Below are 27,848 nucleotides of genomic sequence, written 5' to 3' on the forward strand. Positions count from 1 at the left end.
AACCCAGAATCTACTATGTAGGAATCAACATGGATTCCGGAAACAGCGATCGTGTGAGACCCAACTCTCTTTATTTGTTCATGAGACCCAGAAAATATTAGATACGGGCTTCCAGGTAGATGCTATTTTTCTTGACTTCCGGAAGGCATTCGATACAGTTCCGCACTGTCGCCTGATAAACAATGTAAGAGCCTACGGAATATCAGAGCAGCTGTGTGGCTGGATTGAAGAGTTTTTAGCAAACAGAACACAGCATGTTGTTATCAGTGGAGAGACGTCTACAGACGTTAAAGTAACCTCTGGCGTGCCACAGGGGAGTGTTATGGGACCATTGCCTTTCACAATATATATAAATGACCTAGTAGATAGTGTCGGAAGTTCTCATGCGGCTATTCGCGGATGATGCTGTAGTATACAGAGAAGTTGCAGCATTAGAAAATTGTAGCGAAATGCAGGAAGATCTGCAGCGGATAGGCACTTGGTGCAGGGAGTGATAACTGACCCTTAAAATAGACAAATGTAATGTATTGCGAATACATAGAAAGAAGGATCCTTTATTGTACGATTATATGATAGCGGAACAAACACTGGTAGCAGTTACTTCTGTAAAATATCTGGGAGTATGCGTGCGGAACGATTTGAAGTGGAATGATCATATAAAATTAATTGTTGGTAAGGCGGGTACCAGGTTGAGATTCATTGGGAGAGTCCTTAGAAAATGTAGTCCATCAACAAAGGAGGTGGCTTACAAAACACTCGTTCGACCTATACTTGAGTATTGCTCATCAGTGTGGGATCCGTACCAGATTGGGTTGACGGAGGAGATAGAGAAGATCCAAAGAAGAGCGGCGCGTTTCGTCACAGGGTTATTTGGTAACCGTGATAGCGTTACGGAGATGTTTAACAAACTCAAGTGGCAGACTATGCAAGAGAGGCGCTCTGCATCGCGGTGTAGCTTGCTCGCCAGGTTTCGAGAGGGTGCGTGTCTGGATGAGGTATCGAATATATTGCTTCCTCCTACTTATACCTCCCGAGGAGATCACGAATGTAAAATTAGAGAGATTAGAGCGCGCACGGAGGCTTTCAGACAGTCGTTCTTCCCGCGAACCATACGTGACTGGAACAGGAAAGGGAGGTAATGACAGTGGCACGTAAAGTGCCCTCCACCACACACCGTTGGGTGGCTTGCGGAGTATAATGTAGATGTCGGTGAACAAATTTTCCCGTAGACAAAAGAGGACAGGGTCATGCGAGCTGAGCCGAATAAACCCGAACGGGTCAATGCCAATCGCCGTTTGTTTATGTGGTTGATTGGGTGTGCGAATGATCAGCCTTGTTATAATTGTTAGCGAAATCTGTAGATCAGACTATCATAGTGGAAATAAGCGACTATCAGGAACAACAGAAAAGAAACATTACATAATATCTTTTCGGTGTATCTAGGGAAATGAAATTTTCACAGGAAATTTTTGCCAGAACGCTACACTATTAGTGATCAGTGGCACAGTCCCCGGTTAGCAGTCACTTAAGTTGTATTCTCGGAATAGCGTGGAAAACGCGTCGTACGAACACGTAATGACGCCTAACCGGCGAATTAACGCGGGATAACAGAACCGGTGATTCTAGCACGGTTAGTGAAGTGAACCGGAGAATAAGTTTTGACAATGGGAGGAATAGTTACTGAATTAGTGATGACTAGATTCTTTGTTAGAACGAGGAATGTGAAGAAACGGGGACATTACAAAAATTATGTGGAAGAATATGACGATTCCAGATTTATATAAAAATTTCGTACTACTGCTTTTCGATCTCATGCTTGTGAAACTGGAGCGTATGAATGAAATGTGACATAAACCGTTATGCTTGTAATAGGTCTAATAGGCATTCGATATTGGTACTTCGTCAGTTATATTTTTTCGTGTTATTTATGTAAATAAAGTAAGCAAAAATGACCATTTGTGCGAAAACAATGCCGCTTATTTGGCGTGTGTTACAGTTACAGCAATATTAGAAAGGTCTATTTCGTATTGGGTGCTATTCGTATTAAGAGTTTTTCTATATTAGACAACGACATTTTCATTTTTCATGTAGCGAAACATTTGACGGACTTTGATAAGATAATAGATTCATTCGCAGGAAGGACAAAACGCAGCGTAAGGTTGTAGCAAGCTTAAAAAGGTAAAAATACTGGGACCTAAGGATTGAAGAAATGTGTACTATCTTGGTCATCTCTTGTCTTTACTGGTTTTATGTTTCCTACATATAATTTTACGTCACACAAAAGAGGAAGTTTTTGGCAAATAGGCAATAAAAAGCGCAAATTTTCTGAAGAGTTTGATGGCTTCCACTACAAAATATACGCTTTTGAATTCCACAGAGCGAAATACAGTGATATACGATAGAAGAACGCTGTGTGAAAAGCCGTGCCGCTACACTTCGACATACTTAAGACCAAATAACATGTCTTACATTTCCTCGAACATATGTGTTTTACGTATCAAACTCTTCAGAAAGATGTGCGCTTCAAAATGGACATATATTTGGAAAATTTCTTTTTTTAAATTTTTGACATCCTAACTCAAACGCGAGAGAGAGAGAGAGAGAGAGGGAGGGAGAGAGATGGAGAGAGAGAGGGAGAGAGGGAGAGAGGGAGAGAGGGAGAGAGGGAGAGAGGGAGAGAGGGAGAGAGGGAGAGAGAGGGAGAGAGGGAGAGAGGGAGAGAGGGAGAGAGGGAGAGAGGGAGAGAGGGAGAGAGGGAGAGAGGGAGAGAGGGAGAGAGGGAGAGAGGGAGAGAGGGAGAGAGGGGGGGGGCACTATAAAGTTTTTGCCCCGATTCGGAAGTAACGTAGATCCGATGCTGCCTTTACTGCTTGCTCAATACACAAGGCCGAGCGGTCCTAGGCGCTACAGTCTGGGACAGCTCGACCGCTACGATCGCAGGTTCGAATCCTGCCTCGGGCATGGATGTGTGCGATGTCCTTAGACTAGTTAGGTTTCAGTAGTTCTAAGTTCTAGGGGACTGATGACCTCAGAAGTTAAGTCCCATAGTGCTCAGGGCCATTTGAACCAATATATCAATCTACAAATCGAATAATACCGGAGATTGGCTGTAATATCGTCACAAACCTTTCTGAGCTAATGCTTTCCTTCCATCTTTTTCGATTCTTATAACAGAGTCTGGTTTGTATACAGTTTATAGATAACATATCGCTTCCCGTATTTTACCCTGACTACCCTCAGAATTTCAAAGAATACTCAGCTTAATATTGTGAAGATGGACAGATATTCACATTAAATGAAGACGCTGGAGCTGAGTCAGACACAGTTTCAGAGTTTAAAAAGACGTGTTTTCACGAGGCGGCTAGAAGGTTGTTGGGCCAAAAGCGCGTATTTTCTGTGTTAAAAAAGCCGAGAACTTTTTTTACGTTATTTGTGCTTACATCTCCAGACACAAACGTGTGTTTCATAATTCATACGCGGTAATAATACCGACTGCTTCTTCATTCCGCAAATTCAAAAAAATTTCGTACAAACACATTGCCGCTCACTGCTGAGAAAAGGCGAGAAAAACACTAATGAGGCTGTCGACATGTCGAAAGAGTAATATTTGTAAAAAAAATATGAATCCGCACACAGCATCGAGCCCGCTGTGACACGTGTTAACGAATGCAGGATGGAAGAAATGTGAATCTCGGCAGGAAAAATGAACTGAGCTGTAGCAACAGAGCAGCCCGCGAACTGGCTGCGATACACCGGCCGGGGCAAACGCAGCTCCGAGCCGGACGAATGCCCTGCAGGAGTTTCTTTTATTCACGAGAGCGCGGATATTAAAAACGAGGCATGTACTTGCGCAACTGCCGGACATGTGACGTGACACGAAATGTAGAGTCTCTGGAAACGTAACGCGGTTATGAAACATGAAGCGGGCAACAAAAAGCGCGAACTAAGGCGGCTCTCGGTAGCCTTTTTGCTGTTATTTAACGGGAATGGAGGACCGTGTCACAGCGTTACATTTGGGGCAGCCGGTCAGCATTCGCGTTTCTCATTTGTCTTCAGCGGCGCTACAGCCTCCTCTTTGCTCTCCTCTTTTTGGCCGGTGGCGTGTCATTTACTGCAGAGGTGGGATTTTGACGTTTATTAACGATGGAAAGAACTACATACGTGTATACGACAAAGTCACTGAACGGAATTAACTTTTGTATGTGGAGCTTTTACACAATACTAAAATGTTGTGATACTAAGCGGTAGGTAAGCTTTGTCGTTTACGATTTTCTGTGGCGTGTATTTTTCTTTTACTGTGGAAATGTAGGAACTGTACAATACGTTGCCTTTCACTTCGAGTTATTCGACATACTTCAACAAAATATTTCGTGTGCACCTGAAGAGTAAGCGTATAGTTTTAATTATCGCCTTGAGAATTAATGTCTGGTAAATATGGTTCTCGGACTGGTCGCCGGATGTCGTAAAATTTCCACAATACTTCATCGGCGCAACTGATCGAGAGGCTGTGACGAGAAGAAGCCGCACAGGCGTGAATGTGCCGTATTTGATAACCAGTACCGCAGATATCCTGATCGGTAGCAAGAGAGACAGCTACACTGCCTGTCGGACGATCAACTGACGTCTTACGAGTTGAACACGGCAAGTGCCATGACCAGATTTCCCAGAAATTTCCCTCAATAGAAGAGGGATCAAAATAAGCGAACTCTTATCTCGATTTATCCGTAGATACTCGACCGTTTCTGATAAAACGGTGTTCAAAGTTTTCGAGGCATTTTCGACGTACTTTGTGCTTTTTGGCGCTCTACCCACACGCACATGAAATGGAGGCACAGTGGTTAGGTCACTGTTTTTTAATTTTCCGCCCTGATTTCGAAACCCGATTATTACTTTTATTCCCCGTCGGGGCACATATTTTCAGCTGTCCCCATTGATGTATATCAACAACTGTCGGCAGCTAACGGTTTCGATTTAATTATCATTTCATTCTAGAGAAGCTGCACGGTCATCAATGGTATCTGTTCTTTCGGGAACAGATACTATCTTCATGTAGTTAAAGGCTACTCGACCATTGACCTCCTTCTGCGCGAATGCACACGCTTTGCCCGAACTCTTACGGGACTCGGCAGCTTAGCCTGCCGCGAGTAATGAGTGAATGGGCAAATACCTATTAAGAGCACTACGAATATCGGTTGTGGACGGTTGGGAATGTAGTCCTCACGGGAAGCGTGCAAGGGATAAGTCCCTGCAGTCGCACTATCCTATGTCCCCTCGGTGGCTCAGATGGATTGCCCTTTACGTTAGCCGTGGTGGCCGTGCGGTTCTAGGCGCTGCAGTCCGGAACCGCGGGACTGCTACGGTCGCAGGTTCGAATCCTGCCTCGGGCGTGGATCTGTGTGATGTCCTTAGGTTAGTTAGGTTTAAGTAGTTCTAAGTTCTACGGGGCTGATGACCTCAGATGTTGAGTCCCATAGTGCTCAGAGACATTTGAACCATTTTTAGAACACTTACGGCTGAACGTCTTGCCTTGTCAGCGATGAGAGAAGGAAGAGACAGGCTACTTCAAGGATTGCTGTTTCCCTTGAGGCACTAGCGAAGCAGAGTGCCTCCGTTGCAGACATCCTTCAAAGGCGCTGTTGGAGATATCAGATAACGATGGCGAAGTACCAAGTGGAACCAGTTGCGTTTATTGAAGAACTTCTTAGATGGAATTGCATCAGTGATTTACATTTTTATTTTATTTTTTGTTTACTCTTTGAATGCCATCTTTGTTGTTGTAACACTCAGTTACTAGAATTATCATTTGTACAAGTTTCCTAAATGTAATCATGTAAAATAAATAAATAAATAAAAAAGCTGGATAGAGCGTCTGCCATGTAAGCAGGAGATCCTGGTTTCGAGTCCCGGTTGGGGCACACATTTTCAACTGTCTCCCTTGGTGTATATCAACACCTGTCGGCAGCTAATGGTTTCGATTTAATTATCATTTCTTCATACTTTTGTTTTTGTTTTTCATTTATATATCGATGTCTGTAGAAGATCATTACACGAATGTTTACCAGTGTATGCTGATATAACCTTGTCCTTATTCGTCCACTAATTGCATGTCAAAAGAATGAATTAAAAAAAAAATGAGGAAATTATTTGAAATTGCTTTCGGTGAAATTCCGGTAGTGTATCTTGATTAGTATTCAATTTCAAGGGCCAGTTTTATTAAAAGTGATCTGTTATGGATGGTTTACCGCGAAATTATTGCCAACGCCCTAAATATTCACCATTGTTAACGGGGTTTGTTTCCAAGTGAGAGTGATGCGAAGAAACGTCGCTGTGGCAAACCTACTTTCCTGCGATGCTCATCGTGTTCTGGACATCTGTGTTTAGAATGTTTCTAGGATTGGTGTCATCCAAGGAAATGCACCAAATCTTCCTGACGAATAAACATATGAATAAAATATAAGAATTAAATAAGAACTGATACGAGAATGGAACACCAGACTATGAGAATTTAAAAAGATTGCAGTTCCTCAACATACCATACACACATATATTATGCAATATTTTCCGGCGTAACGTTAAGCGCCGGCACGACGATGAAGAACGGAAGAGCAGAGAGGGTTGTGAGAGGACGTCAGCCAATAGTGCGCTGACTAGGACGACACCAAGACAGGAAAGACATCTTTACAAAGAGACAATAATCGCCGTGCCGCCTAGCCGCGGCCGCAGTAGCAGGCAAGCCGTCATACAAATGCTATAGCAGTGAATTATGAACTGCTTTGTTTTGCTTGCATGAAATTGTATACAGGGTGTAAATTTTAAGTTGACAAACCAAAAAACTCGAAAAATAAGCTTCACACGGCAAAATGTGCAGAATCCAAAGTTGATTATTTTCGAGGGGGACATCTGGTGGTGCTAAAATTAGCCCCTGGGGCTGGGGCGGGAAGCAACTTTAAAATTTGAAATGGGAACCCTCATTTTTTATTGCAGAATCAGATTCTACATAAAAAACTACGTACATTTTATCTTAAATATTTGTTTTGATCCTTGATAGTTGGCGCTGTAATTCAAGAAAATCCATGTTCTCACTTTTGCGTGGAAAATGGTTACGGATAAATAAAAAATACTTATTTACTTCGTAAATTTTGATTCGCTAAAACTAAAACTCTCCCTCTCTCCCCATAGGGTGGGGTTTGAGAGAGAGGAATTAGAGTTTTACAAATGTTAACCCAAATATTAATTTTTTCCACAGAATTGGATAAGTTTTGTTTGTTTCGTGGTCATGAGGCCACACAACTTTTAATTATCAAACAAATCATCTGACAAGCTAACTAACTAACCAAACATCCTACTTAATAACTAACAGAGTAAACACAGTAAAAGACTAGCTGAGGAAAAAACTAACCCACTCGCTAACCAAAGGTGAACGTATTCTCGTTTAAGATTTAGTGGTCCTGAAAAGGGATGATTGGTTTCGTTTTATTGTTGATTATTTGCAAATACTTGCAAGTAAATGAATTTCGGGGTGCTTGTTTCCAGTGAGGCCCCTCGCCTCTGTCTTTCGACCTGCTTGTTGTCCGTAAATTCCTTGCATCTCACCGTTTTATGAAATCAAATGTTCAAAGTGATGACCTCGAACTTCGATGCATTTGTTGCCTCGTGCTGTAAATCCCTGCACACATCTTGATATGTCTGTTGTAATTGCAGCGCAAGCATCTCTTATTCTTTGCATCATGTTTTCGCGAGTGGTCGGCGTTTCCTGATAAAAGATATCTTTTAGACAACCCCATAAGAAACAATCTGGCGAGGCAAGGTCAGACGATCTGGCTGGCCAATTCACAGGACCTGCCCTGCCGATCCAGCGACCATGGTAAAGTCGATCTAGTACATCGCGCGCTACTAATGAATAATGCGCTGGACAAGCATCATGTTCAAACCAAATGTTTTGTCGAAGTTCGATGCTCAGGTCTTCATGTAGATCTGGCAGTTCAGTTTCAAGTAGGTTTCGATATTTCTTGCCATTCAAAATACCTTCGATAAAATATGGACCGACAAGTTTATCGCCAATTATACCACACCAAACATTAACTGACCAAGGTCGCTGATGGTTGACTTCTCGAATCCAGTGTGGGTTCTGTTCACTCGAGTAATCCATGTTATGGCGATTAACTTTGCCGTGGTTTGTGAATGTTGCCTCATCGGCGAAAAGTACTCTGGCAAAAAAGGTTTGGTTTGTTTGCATCCGCTGAACTGCCCAGTGACAAAACGTTACACTATTTTGGAAGTCATCGCCGCGTAGTTCATGATGCATGGTTACATGATATGGATGAAAATTGTGGAGTTTCAGGTTATCCCAAACACTCATGTGTGAAAATCCTGATTGCCTTTGCACACTACTGGCCATTAAAATTGCTACATCACGAAGATGACGTGCTACAGACGCGAAATTTAACCAACAGGAAGAAGATGCTCTGATATACAAATGATTAGCTATTCAGAGCATTCAACCACGGTTGGTGCCGGTGTCGACGCCTGCAACGTGCTGACATGAGGAAAGTTTCCAACCGATTTCTCATACACAAAGTGCAGTTGAGCGGCGTTGCCTGGTGAAACGTTGTTGTGATGCCTCGTGTAAAGAGGATAATTGCGTACCATTACGTTTCCGACTTTGATAAAAGTCGGACTGTAGCCTATCGCGATTGCGGTTTATCGTATCGCGACATTCCTGCTCGCGTTGGTCGAGATCCAATGACTGTTAGCAGAATATGGAATCGTTGGGTTCAGGAGGGTAATACGGAACGCCGTGCTGGATCCCGACGGTCTCGTATCAGTAGCAGTCTAAATGACAGGCATCTTATCTGTATGGCTGTAACGGATCGTGCACCCACGTCTCGATCCCTGAGTCAACAGATGGGGACGTTTGCAAGACAACCATCTGCACGAACAGTTCGACGACGTCTGCAGCATCATGGACTATCAGATCGGAGACCATGGCTACGGTTACCCTTGACGCTGCATCACAGACGAACCAGGGTGCGCGAATGGCAAAACGTCATTTCTTCGGATGAATCCAGATTCTGTTTACAGCATCATGATGGTCGCAATCCGTATTTCATTGGTTACAAGTCTCGGTAACCTCTTGTTCGCATTGGCGGCACTTTGAACAGTGGACGTTACGTTTCAGATGTGTTACGACCCGTGGCTGTACCCTTCATTCGATCTCTGCGAAACCTTACATTTCAGCAAGATAATGCACGACCGCATGCTGCAGGTCCTGTACGGGCCTTTCTGGATACAGAAAATGTTCGACTGCTGCCCTGGCCAGCACATACTCCAGATCTCTCACCAATTGAAAACGTCTGGTCAATGGTGGCCGAGCAACTGGCTCTTCACATTACGCCAGTCACTTCTCTTGATGAACTGTGGTATCGTGATGAAGCTGCATGGGCAGCTGTACCAGTAAACGCCATCCAAGCTCTGTTTGACTCAATGCCCAGGCGTATCGAGGCCGTTATTGCGGCCAGAGGTGGTTGTTCTGGGTACTAATTTCTCAGGATGTATGCACCCAAATCGCGTGAAAATGTAATCACATGTCAGTTCTAGTATAATATATTTGTCCAATGAATACCCGTTTATCGTCTGCATTTCTTCTTGGTGTAGCAATCTTAATGGCCATTAGTGTATTTCTCTTGGGCTCGCATGTGGATTATGATCCACAGCAGCTAGGACTGCCACTTGATTGTTTTCTCCACGAACAGTAGCTGCACAGGTTCTTTTTTTCTGGTTCACACTGTTCCGCAGTAAATTGTTTAATAACTGTAACAAAAGAAGACCATGATCGCACTTGGCCAGGAAAACGCTGCGCATAAAGCGCGACTGCATCGTCAAAATTTCTCCCACTTTCTCCATAAACGTACAGCATCTCAATTTTTTTCTTCCACAGAAAGATAATTCATAATGTCATATGCGACATATTAATCTCAAGAAAGGAAAGATAAGGGGCGTCGAGAGAGGCAGGGTTAGAATTTCTATGAGCGAGAAGCGGCTCGCACGTCGTAATTCCGCCTAGCAATACTAACTCCGCGGCAAACGCGACTGGTAGCGAGCAGAAGCCGCGAAAGCAGTCACACAAGATAATCAAACATAAATCGCCCAAAAGACAATCGTTATAAACGATGTATTGCTGTCTGAATGCTCAGACGGGTAAAACATATAGTGCGTTTATTACATTAATACTTATAATTTCTAAAGCCCAGTCTTATTACTAGAAAGGGCGAATTTCTCATCCCTGCACTTCCTATCTACATCTACGTGATTACTCTGCTATTCACAATAAAGTGCTTGGCAGAGGGTTCAATGAACCACCTTCAAGCTGTCTCTCTACCGTTCCACTCTCGAACGGCACGCGGGAAAAACGAGACCTTAAATTTTTCTGTGCGAGCCCTGATTTCTCGTATTTTACAGTGATGATCATTTCTCCCTATGTAGGTGGGTGGCAACAGAATGTTTTTGCAATCGGAGGAGAAAACTGGTGATTGAAATTTCACGAGAAGATCCTATTGCAACGAAAAACGCCTTTGTTTTAATGATTGCCACTCCAATTCACGTATCATGTCTGTGACACTATCTCCCCTATTTCGCCATAATACAAAACGAGCTGCCCTTCTTTGTACTTTTTCGATGTCATCCGACAGTCACACCTGATGCGGATCCCACACCACACAGCAATACTCCAGAATAGGGCAGACGAGCGTGGTGTAAGCGGTCTCTTTAGTAGACCTGTTGCACCTTCTAAGTGTTCCGCCAATGAATCGCAGTCTTTGGTTTGCTTTACCCACAATATTATCTATGTGATCGTTTCAATTTAGGTTATTTGTAATTGTAATCCATAAGTATTTATTTTAATTTACAGCCTTCAGATTTGTGTGACTTACCGCGTAATCGAAATTTAGCTGATTTCTTTTAGTACTGTACTCATGTGAATAACTTCACACTTTTCTTTATTCATGGTCAATTGCTACTTTTCGCACCAACAGATATCTTATCTAAATCATTTTGCAAGTCGTTTTGATCATCTGATGACTCTACAAGACGGTAAATGACAGCATCATCTGCAAACAATCTAAGACAGCTATTCAGATTGTCTCCTATGCCGTTAATATAGACCAGGAACAATAGAGGGCCTATAACACTTCCTTGGGGAACGCCGGATATTACTTCTGTTTTATCCGATGACTTTCCGTCTATTACTACGAACTGTGACCGTTCTGACAGGAAATCATGAATCCAGTCGCACAACTGAGGCGATACTCTGTAGGCACGCAGTTTGGTTAGAAGACGTTTGTGAGGAACGGTGTCGAAAGCCTTCTGGAAATCTAAAAATATGGAATCAATTTGACATCCCCTGTCGAAAGCACTTATTACTTCATGAGTATAAAAAGCTGATGGTGTTTCACAAGAACGATATTTTCTGAAACCGTGCTGACTATGTGTCAATAAATCGTTTTCTTCGAGGTACTTCATAACGTTCGGCGGCACTCCGAAACACTACGTCGCTCATCAGCAAGGGCTGGATAAGAGCAGCGATTATCGATTAGGGCTGAGTGGGATATCGATTATCGTACATAATTCTAAAAATGTAAACGACGTAACAGCCACGATATTCCGAAATAAAACGAAGGTGTGAACAATGTGATTTAAGTCAATAAATTCATGAATGTCGTTTTTCACGTTTTTCCACCCGAAACTAAAAGACTCAAACTAAGCAAGCACCCCAGTTGTGAGACTTCTCGACAAACAAGTGTGATTACCCCGAATCTAATAAAAAATTAGGTTTTTGAGTCAGTTTTTTAGTTAATGAGTTCACTCGTTAGGATGTTTGATTAATTAGTTGGCTATTCAGGTGATTTGTTCGATAATTAAAATTTGTGTGGCCTCATAATCACGAAACAAACAAAACTTATCCGAATCTGCGGAAAAAATTAAAATTTGGGTCAAAATTTGTAAAACTCTAATTCTTCTCTCTCAAAACTCACCATATGGGGAGAGAGGGAGAGTTTTAGTTTTAGCGAATCAAAATGTACGACGTAAATAAGTACTTTTTATTTATCCGTAACCATTTTCCACGCAAAAATGAGAACATCGATTTTCTTGAATTACAGCGCCAACTACCAAGAATCAAAACAGATGTTTAAGACCAAATGTACGTAGTTTTTTAGGTAGAATCTAATTCTGTAATAAAAAATGGCGGTTCCCATTTGAAATTTTAAAGTTGCATTTCACCCCACCTCCAAGGGGCTGGGGTGGCGGGCTAATTTTAGCACCAGCAAATGTCCCCATCGAAAATAATCAACTTTGGATTTTACACATTTTTTCGTGTGAAGCTTATTTTCCGTGTTGTTCTGGTTTGTCAACTTAAAACTTACACCCTGTATATCGAGGGACATTGATTATTTGCATGTCGCCGTTTGCTTGTGACACACCTTTGTGAATACGCAAAGTTAAGTATTGTCAATTTAACTTACTGTAATAAACTCCATTAATATGATTTGCTTGAATTGTCTTCTTACGATCCGAGAAAACAGCTTCCTAGGCACCCTATATTAGACGACTGGGCAGGATTCTACATAAGTGTGTGACGCCTACTGTGAAATCCAGTTGTAATTTTACAATTAATATGACGCCGTTGCGTCCCCTAATCTGATAAGAACCAGTCGAGTAGTAACATTTTACGGACATGGGCCGATAAAAGAAAACAATAAAAATAAAATAAATAGAAATAGTAATCAGGTTTCGAAAACGGGACGCCAAATTATTAAACTGCGGTGGTAACCACTGACCCATCACATTAAGTACCTAGAAAATACTTCGAAAACTTTGACTTTTTTTAATCTGAATCGGTTGAGTGTCTACGAATAAGTCGACACATGTATTCGCTTGTCTTGACTCCTTTTCCACTGAGCGAAGTTGCTGAGAAATCGGTCGATAGAACTTCCCGTGTTGTCCTCCTCAGACTCTTGCGCAAAGACTGTCAATGATGTGTGCTGCGTTCCAAAAATGAATCAGGTATTTCTCTTCAGTCGAACATCTAGTTTTCGATGGAAATAGAGAAAATGAGCGATCGATGATGGAGCGAAGAAAAGAAGGTGGCCTCTTGTGTAGCGTAAACCTACAAACATGGGGTTGTACCTACAGGCCACAGGTGTCACCACCCTGTACAACTAAGTGGCGTGCTCGGATGTTGGCCCACAGAGCACGAGCCATATCAGATTCATACAGCTAATATGATGAGCTATGTCACCTCCGTACCGCATTTTTACAGAATGGATATTCCGAACGGGAAACCCCCACTGTCTTACACACAGCACGTGTTAGACAAAGCAAGTAGGTGGGAGAAAGTGAAGAAAAACGAGGAATTGTCGTCCTGCCATACCTCAGCGGTGTTTTTTCGAAAATAGCTAGATTGCTGAAGAAAGATAAAATTAAATGCGTTTTCCGTCCGCCAACGAAACTCAGGTCTCTTTTAGGTTGAGTGAAAGATGATCTAGATTTAAGAAGGCCAGGCATTTACGAGATTCCCTGCAGCTGAGAAACTGGGCTAATTTCTGGCACCTTGGAAGGTAGATGCGTCGAAGATCGAAGACACACACCGTTCGAGCAGCCACAGAAATCTGCAGTGGGCAGGCATTGCCGCAGTACAAGAAAACTTAATGTAATGTTCCATATCTAACGGAGCAATTTTAATCTTTGGTAATTATGTAGATGCTTGTATTTTAGAGGCTGTTTTTGAAGTAACCAGTCATTTTACTGATATATACATGTAGTTATTTGTTTTTGAAACTTATAATTTTTCAAACTTCATATAAACTTGTCCAATACCGACATAAAAGATTTCTGGGTGTGGTACCGCGTCATAATGTATAAAACATTTGAACATCATGCATGGGAAGATACAGTTCACGATCGAAGTAGAGAAGAATGGTGCAATTCCTTTTCTAGACGTCGAAGTATACAGGACAATGGGTGGAACACTGGGGCACAGAGTACATCGCAAGCCTACACATACAGACAGGTATCTGCACGCCCAATCCTACCACCACCCAGCGCGCAAGAACTCTGTCATCCGTTCTTTGGCAATCCGTGCGCAGCGCCTAAGTGATGCTCAAAACGTAACACCTGAGCTTAAAAGGCTACGCACAACGTTTCTAACTAATGGCTACAGCTATAAGTCGATCCACACAGCCTTCTCGACGAACACAAGCAAGAAAGATAAGCAAGAAATAGACAAACTGTAGCCTAGACAGTGCGCTTACCTTATGTGAAAAACGTTACTGATCGAATAGGAAAACACCCTCGCCGGGTGGGGGTTCAGCCTGTCTTCTATAGTGGTTGCAGGATCCAGGACGTGCTAGGCTCCACCAAGAACAAGGTGGATGCAGGCGTGTAGAAGGTGGAATGCGAATGTGGACAGGTATACATCGGTGAGACTGATAGGCCAATAGCAACGCGCATTCGGAAACACGAGCGCTATATTCGTCTAGGGCAACACAACAAATCTGTAGTGGCAGAACATCAGCAAGACTGCGGAACAGAAATAAAATTCAGAGAAGCCTGTGTGTTGGCCAAGCAGTCGGTTACGACGAAACGCAAAATCGGAGAGGCCATCGAAATACTTAAACTCTCTAATAACATAAATAGGGAGGATGGACTCGGGCTTGCCCTATCTTGGCTGCCAGCAATTTGAGCCCAACAGAGCGCACTATCAACACGATGCCGGAGCACTACCGGCAAGTAACTGCCGCCGCGCGGCCAACGTCCAGCATTTGGTAAACAGCAGCCAACTTCTCATTCGACGGTGACCACCAATCATGGGACATAACAGCCAATAGACAACAGAGATTACGTTCTCCCTCCACTGCAACAATCTATTAAAATAAAGTCCTCTCTCCTTCTTCCTTAAGTAACCAATGAAACGAACTATCTTATAAAATTATGACATAATGGCATGCGCAGTGAACAGTTGTTATTGTTGTTGTGGTCTTCAGTCCTGAGACTGGTTTGATGTAGCTCTCCATGCACAGCGGGTGCGGTGGCCGAGCGGTTCTAGGCGCTTCAGTCACGAACAGCGTGGCTGCTTCAGTCACAGGTTGGAATCCTACCTCGGGCATGGATGTGTGTGAGGCCCTTAGTTTAGGTAGGTTTAAGTAATTCTAGATCTAGGGGACTGATAACCTAAGTACAGGGCTATTACAAATGATTGAAGCGATTTCATAAATTCACTGTAGCTCCATTCATTGACATATGGTCACAACACACTACAGATACGTAGAAAAACTCAAAGTTTTGTTCGGCTGAAGCCGCACTTCAGGTTGCTGCCGCCAGAGCGCTCGAGAGCGCAGTGAGACAAAATGGCTTGAAATGCACTCACATCAGTCAGTCATAACAGTGCAACGACACTTCAGGACGAAGTTCAACAAAGATCCACCAACTGCTAACTCCATTCGGCGATGGTATGCGCAGTTTAAAGCTTCTGGATGCCTCTGTAAGGGGAAATCAACGGGTCGGCCTGCAGTGAGCGAAGAAACGGTTGAACGCGTGCGGACAAATTTCACGCGTAGCCCGCGGAAGTCGACGAATGAAGCAAGCAGGGAGCTAAACGTACCACAGCCGACGGTTTGGAAAATCTTACGGAAAAGGCTAAAGCAGAAGCCTTACCGTTTACAATTGTTACAAGCCCTGGCACCCGATGACAAAGTCAAACGCTTTGAATTTTCGGCGCGGTTGCAACAGCTCATGGAAGAGGATGCGTTCAGTGCGAAACTTGTTTTCAGTGATGAAGAAACATTTTTTCTTAATGGTGAAGTGAACAGACACAATGTGCGAATCTGGGCGGTAGAGAAACCTCACGCATTCATGCAGCAAATTCGCAATTCACCAAAAGTTAACGTGTTTCGTGCAAACTCACGGTTTAAAGTTTACGGCCCCTTTTTCTTCTGCGAAAAAAACGTTACAGGACACGTGTATCTTGACATGCTGGAAAATTGGCTCATGCCACAACTGGAGACCGACAGCGCCGACTTCATCTTTCAACAGGATGGTGCTCCACCGCACTTCCATCATGATGTTCGGCATTTCTTAAACAGGATATTGGAAAACCGATGGATCGGTCGTGGTGATCATGATCAGCAATTCATGTCATGGCCTCCACGCTCTCCCGGCTTAACCCCATGCGATTTCTTTCTGTGGGGTTATGTGAAAGATTCAGTGTTTAAACCTCCTCTACCAAGAAACGAGGCAGAACTGCGAGTTCGCATCAACAATGCTTTCGAACTCATTGATGGGGACATGCTGCGCCGAGTTAGGGAGGAACTTGATTATCGGCTTGATGTCTGCCGAATCACTAAAGGGGCACTTTTTGAGTTTTTGTATGCGTGTGCAAAGTATTGTGAAAATATCTTAAATAATAAAGTTATTGTAGAGCTGTGAAATCGCTTCAATCATTTGTAATAACCCTGTAGTTTGGTCGCATAGTTCTTAGAGCCATTTTTTGACCTTTCGCGTAAATTTTCTTTACATAAACGGCCATATCTTTAGAGTGCGTTGACATAGAAGCTCACTTTTTTACACCACCAAGGTACCGTATATCCCAGGAAGTGCTACAGGTTTCCGCTTATTGTGTCTACCCGTACTCGAGGTAAACGGGTTTCAAGGGTTGGGTAGACAGATAGATGGTCAATAAAGTGAGACTAGTAGGGTTCCGTTATTACTGATTTAGGTGACGAAATCCTAACAACGAATGAATAATTCACCCTACTCTTTATTCGAAATGTTATAGTTGCAGTCGATACACCAGCATATTAATCGCAGCTACGCTTTCGATCGAAATCACATTTACAGGAATGCAAATAAAATCCATTTGCCTATACACGTGGTAATTTAGATCCCAGTATTAACGCCACCGAGTTTTAGAAGTGAGAGCATACACATTGCTAGCTAGCTTAGGAAATACTTCGGCTAATGAACGTTTTCTGGCTGTGCTGAGTCTAATGGGGAATTCGAAACATTGTAGAATATGTTTGGCAGCTATGTCGCCGTTTATTTCCGGGGGTGGTGCAGAATTATCCTACTAAATTTACTCGATAATAACAGTATTTTGTTTTTTCGATGAACATCCCAAATGATCGTCACATAAGCGGTGACATAAAGGAAGAAAATTCATTTTTTTGACTCCAGAAGCTCTATGGAACAGAAACTGCAGATCATTTTGCCATTTTTCATTGCGAAATTGCCGGCTTATTCATGACGCCTTGCGGAAGTCAAGAAACACGGCATCTACCTGTGAACCCGTGTCTATGGCCCTCTGAGTCTCGTGGACGAATAGCGCTAGCTGGGTTTCACACGACCGCCTTTTTCGAAACCCATGCTGACTCCTACAGAGTAGATTTCTAGTCTCCAGAAAAGTCATTATACTCGAACTTAATACGTGTTCCAAAATTCTACAACTGATCGACGTTAGAGATATAGGTCTATAGTTCTGCACATCTGTTTGACGTCCCTTCTTGAAATCGGGGATGACCTGTGCCCTTTTCCCAATCCTTTGGAATGCTACGCTCCTCTACAGACCTACGGTACACCACTGCAAGAAGGGGCGTAAGTTCCTTCGCGTACCCTGTGTAAAATCGAACTGGTATCCCATCAGGTCCGGCGGCCTTTCCTCTTTTGAGCGGTTTTAATTGTTTCTCTATCCCTCTGTCGTCTATTTCGATATCTACCATTTTGTCATCTGTGCGACAATCTAGAGAAGGAACTACAGTGCAGTCTTCCTCTGTGAAACAGCTTTGGAAAAAGACATTTAGTATTTCGGCCTTTAGTGTGTCATCCTCTGTTTCAGTACCATTTTGGTCACAGAGTGTCTGGACATTTTGTTTTGATCCACCTACTGCTTTGACATAAGACCAAAATTTCTTAGGATTTTCTGCCAAGTCAGTACACAGAGCTTTACTTTCGAATTCATTGAACGCCTCTCGCATAGCCCTCCTCACACTACATTTCGCTTCGCGTAATTTTTGTTTGTCTGCAAGGCTTTGGCTATGTTTATGTTTGCTGTGAAGTTCCCTTTGCTTCCGCAGCAGTTTTCTAACTCGGTTGTTGCACCACGGTGGCTCTTTTCCATCTCTTACGATCTTGCTTGGCACATACTCATCTAACGCATATTGTACGATGGTTTTGAACTTTGTCCACTGATCCTCAACACTATCTGTACTTGAGGCAAAACTTTTGTGTTGAGCCGTCAGGTACTCTGTAATCTGCTTTTTGTCACTTTTGCTAAACAGAAAAATCTTCCTACCTTTCTTAATATTTCTATTTACGGCTGAAATCATCGATGCAGTAACCGCTTTATGATCGATGATTCCCTGTTCTGCGTTAACTGTTTCAAATAGTTCGGGTCTCTTTGTCACCAGAAGGCCTAATATGTTATCGCCACGAGTCGGTTCTCTGTTTAACTGCTCAAGGTAGTTTTCTGATAAAGCACTTCAAAAAATTTCACTGGATTCTTTGTCCCTGCCACCCGTTATGAACGTTTGAGTCTCCCAGTCTATATCCGGCAAATTAAAATCTCCACCCAGAACTATAACATGGTGAGGAAATCTACTCGAAATATTTTCCAAATCATCCTTCAGATGCTTGGCCACAACAGCTGCTGAGCCCGGGAGCCTATAGAGACATCCAATTACCATGTCTGAGCCTGCTTTAACCGTGACCTTCACCCAAATCATTTCACATTTCGGATCTCCGTCAATTTCCTTCGATACTATTGCACTTCTTATCGCTATAAACACGCCTCCTCCTTCACTGTCCAGCTTGTCTATGCGGTGTACATTCCAATCTGAGTTTAGGATTTCATTACTGTTTACTTCTGGTTTCAGCCAACTTTCTGTCCCTAGTACTATATGGGCGTTGTGACCGTTTATTAATGAGAGCAGTTCTGGGACCTTTCTATAGACGCTCCTGCAGTTTACTATTAGCACATTAACATTGTTATCCCCTGTTGAATTTTGCTTACTCCTACCTTGCCGCGTCTCAGAAGGCGTCTTGTCGGGCCTAGGGAGGGAATTCTCTAACCTAAAAAACCCCCATGTGCACTCCACACGTACTCCGCTACCCTTGTAGCCGCTTCCGGCGTGTAGTGCACGCCTGACCTATTTCGGGGGACCCTACATGTCTCCACTCGATAGCGGAGGTCGAGAAACTTGCACCCCAGATTTCCGCAGAATCGTCTGAGCCTCTGGTTTAAGCCTTCCACTCGGCTCCAAACCAGAGGACCGCGATCGGTTCTGGGAACGATACTACAAATAGTTAGCTCTGATTCCACCCCGCGAGCGAGGCTTTCCACCTTCACCAATTCCGCCAACCGCCTATACGAACTGAGGATGACCTCTGAACCCAGACGGCAGGAGTCATTGGTGCCGACATGAGCAACAATTTGCAGTCAGGTGCACCCAGTGCTCTCTATCGCCTCCTCCACATCTCGGATGAGACCCCCCGGCAAGCAGACAGAGTGAACACTGGCCTTCTTCTCCGATCTTTCCGCCTAACGTTGGAGCTCCCAATAACTAATAAATCCCTCCCCCCGTGTGCCTGCTCGGACCTTGCTGAAGGAGCAGCCACATGTCGACTATCAAGCAGAGCGGGCGATGCCACACGGACAGCCTCCACATTTACCCTCCGCCTCGTGCGCCGCGAACGCTGCTGAACCCGCCACTCCCCTTGGGGACGGGGTGGCCCAAGTGCGCCCGGTACCCGCGAAGATGTCTCGACAGCAGGGACAGTGGGTGAAGCATGTAACACCTGGGGTGTACCATGCGACGCACCAGACTCCCCACTGCCCCTACACTCCGAGGCAGCAGCCTGAAGACGGCTGACCGCGGCCATCAACACGCTCAGCTGTTCTCGAAGAGTCGCCAGCTCCTCCTGCATCCGTACACAGCAGTCACACATCCTATCCTTCCTAAGGAATCAATTTATTGAAGAGACTTAATCAACTTTTATCTAGACTGCTAATTCACTAAAGGCGGCTGATTATTGACTAAACTGTGATTGCTAGCCACTTCTTGTAGAAAACAATGAAAATAGCACTACCTTTCTCTGGACTGTATTGAAAACAAACACTAGCACTACTGGCACTATGGTTGACTAAAGGGACTCTCTCTGACTGTATTCAAAACAAACACGAAATCTATGGAACACTATTAATAGCACTCGACAATTAAAGCTTCCTAAAAGCAAAAACACACGGAAGAAGAAGCGACAAGTAAGAAAAATATAGTTAATACTTAGGTTAAGGTAGCTCGCTGCACAGCAGACGTGAAGCAGACGGCGATTAGGACGACACTGACACTACTGGCACTATGGCTGACTAAAGGGACTCTCTCTGACTGTATTCAAAACAAACACGAAATCTATGGAATAATAATAGTAGCACTCGACAATTAAAGCTTCCTAAAAGCAAAAACACACGGAAGAAGAAGTGACAAGTAAGAAAAATACAGTTAATACTTAAATTAAGGTAGCTCGCTGCACAGCTGACGTGAAGCAGACGGCGGTTAGGACGACACTGACACTACTGGCACTATGGCTGACTCGATCGACGAGAAACCCACAGACTGATTATGGAACCGCAAAGAAAAGTTAAAGAATGGCGACAGCAAAACCTAGGAAGACAGGATGGCGAACTTCCTGGTTAGAACATGAAGAATGGCAAATAATTGACAGAAACAGGCAAAGAAGTGCACCAGAGAGAGCGATCAGAGGTCTGAATGGGCTCATCGATGACTCGTTGGCTTAAGCTGATTTATAAGCCGAAATATACCAAGATCAGGTGAAGACATCCTCGACTCCAGTAGAAGATCAGCACCTACGCCGCGCTGATAGTGAAACAACGGAAGAAGGGAAAATTTCCAAAAATACTCCGGCATAAGTTCGCCCTCAGCTGACAACTACGGCAGAGATTCAACGCATTATTGAAAACAACAAAAACAACTCACTAGGCGAAGAATTTATAAGCAAGGCTGACTTAAAACGCATGCACAGGAAACAAATTGTATAAATAACAAAAATCATAAACATCTCTTTGATGTTGTGTTACTTAAGTGAGTCCAAGGTAGTACCCATTCCTAAACCAGGAAAAGCCCTCTTTCAGCTGGGAAATTACAGACCAGTTAGCCTCCTCCCAGCGCTGAGAAACGGGCTAGAAAAGTATTCTTAGGCGAATACAGGACATCCTCGTCGCAATTTGGATTTGAGGAGAAACTGTTTGCTGAACTACAGCTCCTACTGCGGCGTGGCTGGGCTTTTGAGTATTTCCGCTGCAAATCAGAACGGCGTCTGTTCGATGTCGCTCCACTCGGAAAAGTAGACACTTACAAGATGATGTAAAAGCAGCATTGATAAAACACACCATCTAATACCTGTAATAACTAAGGCCGCGCAACACTAGTAATGAAATAAAGTCCTGTAGAAAAACTGTCATTAAAAAATTTATCGGGCGGTAGGAAAATAGATGGGTTTCTGGAAAATAATGTCCGAAATTTCCACACAAAAAGGTTTATTTTGTCCATCTAGCCAAAGAAACGGTACTATTCAGCCCACATTTAAACTATTGGCTATTTTCTTCACATTCACAATTCGTACACTCATTTCACACGCACAGCAGCCAGAAATCTGTACAAACCCGACCAGAACTAAATAACGTTCTCACAGTCATTAATTTCACTACTAACATGAGTTATTACATTCGGTCCTTCTTGTGGATTTCTCAAAAAAGAGACTGCTCTCCAAAAAATGCTCAGTGGTTGAATACTGCAACATTGCCACGAGGATACTATGAAGGCCAAATTTCACACGCGAATATCTATCCAACTAAACAGTTCTAGAACTTCCAAATTTCACAAAACCGTCCGTAACTACATCAGTGTTAGTCACGCCACGTATCAAACGCGAGGAACTCAATATTCCTTCATTTTACACATTATGAAAGACGGGCACTAGTAACATGACCGTCAGCGTTCAAAGCTAGCGAGCGACTCCTTTGTTGTGGCCTCACTCCCAGTATAACTATCAGGTAACGAGCGGGAACCGTCTCAATTCTGATTGGCTAACCATACTCGCTGCCAATCAGGATGTTTGCTCACGATCATGGTCGCGCCAAAACTGGCCTGCAGCAATCCTTACATACAGACGCGTTGTGATGTAACAAAATAAAAGTGATGTTATTCAATGGAAAAGTTGGAAATTGAGATTTCGCTTACTGTTTTATCAATCACAGTTGGCGTAAGAATCATGGATTGACCATTATCATAAAATATTGCATTATGAAAAGTGAATAGTCTATACTTGCAGTTTCGCGTGGCTTGAAGCAGTCACAGCTAGCGTGCTATTGATTAAGAAATTGCATTATCTTCTAGTTACTTCATGATCATACCCGGTCGTGAAGTTATTATTATGAAGGGACCAGAAAGTTCTTAAGGGCGTAAAAACAACTGTAACATCACACAAAAGGGAAATTCAGTATTAAAGCTGATGCAAGAAGACGATAAAACAGATTTCCTTTTGTCAATGTAACACGCACATTGGACTGCTGATCTTGGTGTCTGTAATCTTAGCAAAACGCATAATTAAAATGAAAATAATACTGAGGAGATGACAGGAATGAGCACTGCTAAATGATTCACTATTTCCAGAACAAATATTTATTTAACTAAAAGATACATCGTACTTTATGCTTAGTACTACAATGACGGTAGATTTTTATGTCCGTTTCATGTCCATTTAGCGCTCTTTTATATAGTCATTGTCCTCTTGGGTCACCCGTGCGTCGTCACGATAAGTTATAACAGTTCTTATTACACTTCACTCAAACTTAGACGGAACATGTTTTTATTCATTTAGTAAAAAATTAAATCAGACCGCCACAAATCTGCGTCCGTCTTACTTAAGAAAAATAGTACAAGTCTTTAGCGCTCAGGGCTTCATTTGTTCTCCAGCAAACAAAATAGTGAAGGATCGCATATCGATCCGTATTCTTCTGTTTATATTGCCGCCCAATGACGACGAATTACATTATTTAGGAAATTCCACCGTCGCTATGCAACGCCTTATTATACATTAATCATTCTTTATAAACAAGTATTTGCCTTCTGGCTGAAAGTATTAACTATTTGCTGTTTTAATGAAGCCAAAAATAGCGAATATCACAGCGTCTACGTCATTCTGATATACAAATATTAAAGTAATGTTTTAATAAACGAAAACGAAAAGGCAATAAATCTGCAAATATCCTTTAGATGCAGGTAATACTCCAGCTGATTTTCTGGCTGCTGTGTTACAGTAGCAATCACACCAAGACATACGTCATCAGCAAAGTGGGTAATTTCCTATGAACATTTTCCCACGACAGGCTTGCGTAACTCTTGCAGGTTACTTAAGATAGTATACAATGCAACATTAAAATTTGACGAATGGTCGACCTACACAGTCTCATTCACTCACATATACTCCAACAACAATCTTAGACACCAATAATAATTTTGTCTCATTTTTATATTGTTGTTGTTGTGGTCTTCAGTCCTGAGACTGGTTTGATGCAGCTCTCCATGCTACTCTATCCTGTGCAAGCTTCTTCATCTCCCAGTACTTACTGCAACCTACATCCTTCTGAATCTGCTTAGTGTATTCATCTCTTGGTCTCCCTCTACGATTTTTACCCTCCACGCTGCCCTACAATGCTAAATTTGTGATCCCTTGATGCCTCAAAACTTGTCCTACTAACCGGTCCCTTCTTTTTGTCAAGTTGTGCCACAAACTCCTCTTCTCCCCAATTCTCTTCAATACCTCCTCATTAGTTATGTGATCTACCGATCTAATCTTCAGCATTCTTCTGTAGCACCACATTTCGAAAGCTTCTATACTCTTCTTGTCCAAACTAGTTATCGTCCACGTGTCACTTCCATACATGGCTACTCTCCATACAAATACTTTCAGAAACGACTTCCTGACACTTAAATCTATACTCGATGTTAACAAATTTCTCTTCTTCAGAAACGCTTTCCTTGCCATTGCCAGTCTACATTTTGTATCCTCTCTACTTCGACCATCATCAGTTATTTTACTCCCTAAATAGCAGAACTCCTTTACTACTTTAAGTGTCTCATTTCCTAATCTAATTCCCTCAGCATCACCCGATTTAATTTGACTACATTCCATTATCCTCGTTTTGCTTTTTTTGATGTTCATCTTATATCCTCCTTTCAAGACACTGCCCATTCCGTTCAACTGCTCTTCCAAGTCCTTTGCTGTCTCTGACAGAATTACAATGTCATCGGCGAACCTCAAAGTTTTTATTTCTTCCCCATGAATTTTAATAACTACTCCAAATTTTTCTTTTGTTTCCTTTACTGCTTGCTCAATATACAGATTGAATAACATCGGGGAGAGGCTACAACCCTGTCTCACTCCCTTCCCAACCACTGCTTCCCTTTCATGCCCCTCGACTCTTATAACTGCCATCTGGTTTCTGTACAAATTGTAAATAGCCTTTCGCTCCCTGTATTTTACCCCTGCCACCTTCAAAATTTGGAAGAGAGTATTCCAGTTAACATTGTCAAAAGCTTTCTATTTTTATATTACGAAAGCGAAAAATAATTCAAGTTTTAATATGAAAATCTCAATTAATTAATTCTGCACCCTGCGAGTTCTGTTTATGCTTTTAGATAATACCAAAGGATAAACTATTATATTTACTTACTGAATTTAGTTTCTTAAGCGTCGGTTTTTGACTTTTTTAGCAATTTTTTTCTATCTCTGAAACTATGATAGTTATAACGCTGAAATTTGGATACAATCTTCTTCTGAATGTCAAAAAGTAGTGTACCGATTTTGAAAATGATTGAATAATATTTAATATCATTTATTTAGGTTCTTGAAGGTGGTGAATATACGCATCCAGTAAGAGACATTGGATAGCTTTCCCACGGCAGGTAGTGACTGATGCGCTTGTGTCTCCGTTAGGGCGGCAGATGTCAGCCCCCGAAGTTACATGCAGCTAGCTATCCTAAAACAAACGTTCAATCGGAACAACTTGCGACGATGCACTACGAATAACAGAAACTGTAACAACATGACTTCAGCAAGAAAAAGTCAACCATCGGGATTTTTCTTGGTCTAGAGAAAGGCTAGGATACAGTATGGCTCCAGAACTAAGTAATCAATTTGTGTAAGACCACTCCGTTGCCAACTGCTATCTCAAAATCATTGATAGGTTTCTTGACGACTCTACTTTCGCATCGAAGATCAGAAGTCGACGTCAAGCTCAGTCACCGCGGGAATCCCCCAAGACTCCGTCATCTCACCTCCACATTTAAACTTGTACATTAGAGACACTCATACTGTGTAACATTTGTCTGTCAGTTTATATGCAGATGGCACAGCGTTATTTACCACTGGAAAGCGAGTGGATCACCTTACGCCGACGATGCAAAGGCAATTAGGCCTTGTGGAACAGAGGACAAAAGGCAACAAAAAACAATTAAGTCGACCAAGGCAGCAGCCATTGTCTTTACGAAGGGGAAACGCATCTTCCACGATAGGCTCCAGTTATTAAAATAACAGATTCCATGGTCAAATACTGTCTGCGAGTACGTCACGACAGGAAACTGATTTAAACGACACAAATGCGAGAGAAGGAAACTGCTGAAAAGCCCGAATCTGAACCAACGTACGAAATTACAACTGTATCATGCCACAGGAGGACCGATTCTACTATCCAGCTCGACATTATGGCAAACTACACGTCAAACCGATTAAAAGAACCTACAGGTACTACAAAATCGCTGCCTCAGATGGATTACAGGAGCCATTCTGTGGGTACGGAACCAAGAGGGTATTTGACAAATTGAACCCCCCTACGAGGGGTAATACGTCAACTAGGTACAAGGTACTTTCTGTGTTTGAAGGGAAACAACGCTCCAAAATCCATGCTGAGTTGCTGGAAGTGTACACCAGCAGTGCATCATTTTTTGACACAGAGGTTAGTTGCTGCAGATGCTCCGAGTGGCGTCGCAGAGTCTAATGTCGAAAAACGAAGTGGCAGGCCACGTCTCTGCAAAGATTCGGGAACCACAAGAGAGGCGGGGGCGTATCACAATCGACGCGCAAGTCGGAAAAGTGAAAATCAGTTGCGGATCAGTTTTTAACATTTTGCACGCCATTTTGAACGTGACAAAGGTTGTCACCAGTTGGGTCTGCTACTGCTCACATCAGTTCAAAAAGCCCACCAAACTGAAGCAGTAGCGGAAATGTAGCTGTGTCAGACCAGTTTAGATGACTTGTCGAGCTACCTAATGCCGGAGGAACCACATACTCGCCTGAGACGTGTTTCAACACTGGACAGAGTTTGAAAGAGGCTGAATTGTGGCTCTCCATTTGGCCGGCTGGTTGCATCGTGCAGTATCTGTATTTGGTTCAAATGGCTCTAAGCACTATGGGACTTAACATCTGAGGTCATCAGTCCCCTAGACTTAGAACTACTTAAACCGAACTAACCTAAGGACAGCACACACATCCATGCCCGAGGTATCCAGATTTATGTGACACTCTGATGTGACAGTGGTCCAGTGTTGGATTGCACAGCAACGTGGCTGCAGGCATACTCGTAGTCAAGGACACAGTCGATCACTGCTGGCCCCCCACAAGATATGATCGCCATATTGTGTACTGGGCACATTGTAATCCTTTCACATCAGCGCCCGCCATCCGAGAACAAGTAATGGCCTCACTGCAACATTCTGCCACCCCGCACCATTGGTGGGAGATTAGCATCAGTCGGACTAGGGAATCATGGTCCCATGTGTAGGCTGCCGCTAACACTTTAAGACAAACAGCAGCGTTTGGAATGACACCGTGAGTGGTAATCATTAACTGCTGATGAATGGTGTCTCATTGTGTTCATCAATGAATCACGGTTCTGTAGTAACCCAGATGATCATGGTTGGTGAAAATGGTGGCGACTTGGCGAATGTTCCATTCTTCCAACGCGTTAGAGAGGCACAGCCGTGATAAAGCTTGCGTAATGGTATGGAACCTCCCGGTATGATTTCAGGTCACGTCTGGTAGCGACTGAGGGAAATCTGATAGCACAATAATACATCACGGTGATTCTGCGTCTACATGTATTATTAACTCATGTGTGACAGTATAGTGGCCCCAGTTTTCAACAATACGATGCCCGTCCACACACGGCACTTTCTGTATGAACTGTCAAGTAGAGGTACCCCTGTGACCAGCAAAATCCCCAGATCTGTCCCCAATAGAACACTGTCCCAGTGACAGTTTCCAGGATATAAAGGACATAGTTACAACAGCTGTGAGCCAGCTTGTCTCAGGAGACAATAGAAAAACTTTATGACACCGCTGTCAGCCAAATCACTGTATGCATCTAGATCAGAGCGGGTACAACGTCATAGTGATAAGTGGGCTCATGCTAACAACTTATTTGTAATTTGACTTCATACAGTAATCGCTGAAATAATATCACATACTTTCTCAACCCGCTTTCATTCCATTTCACCCTCCCTTTATAGGTGCCTTAATTTGCTTGTTAGAAATTGTATATGACAGATCACTACAAAAAAAGAGTGTGAAAAACACTAAAATGATATGGGCATGTGGAGAGAAAGAATGAGAAGAGGCCTTGGAATATTCCAGATGAACGTGGAGAGCAAGAGACCAAGGCGAAGACTAAGTGACAAAAGGCTAGAAGGAAAGGAAGAAAGGATTTAGGAGAGAGCTGAAGACTGGAT

Source organism: Schistocerca serialis, chromosome 9 (assembly GCF_023864345.2).
Source record: "Schistocerca serialis cubense isolate TAMUIC-IGC-003099 chromosome 9, iqSchSeri2.2, whole genome shotgun sequence".
NCBI classification, from domain to species: domain Eukaryota; kingdom Metazoa; phylum Arthropoda; class Insecta; order Orthoptera; family Acrididae; genus Schistocerca; species Schistocerca serialis.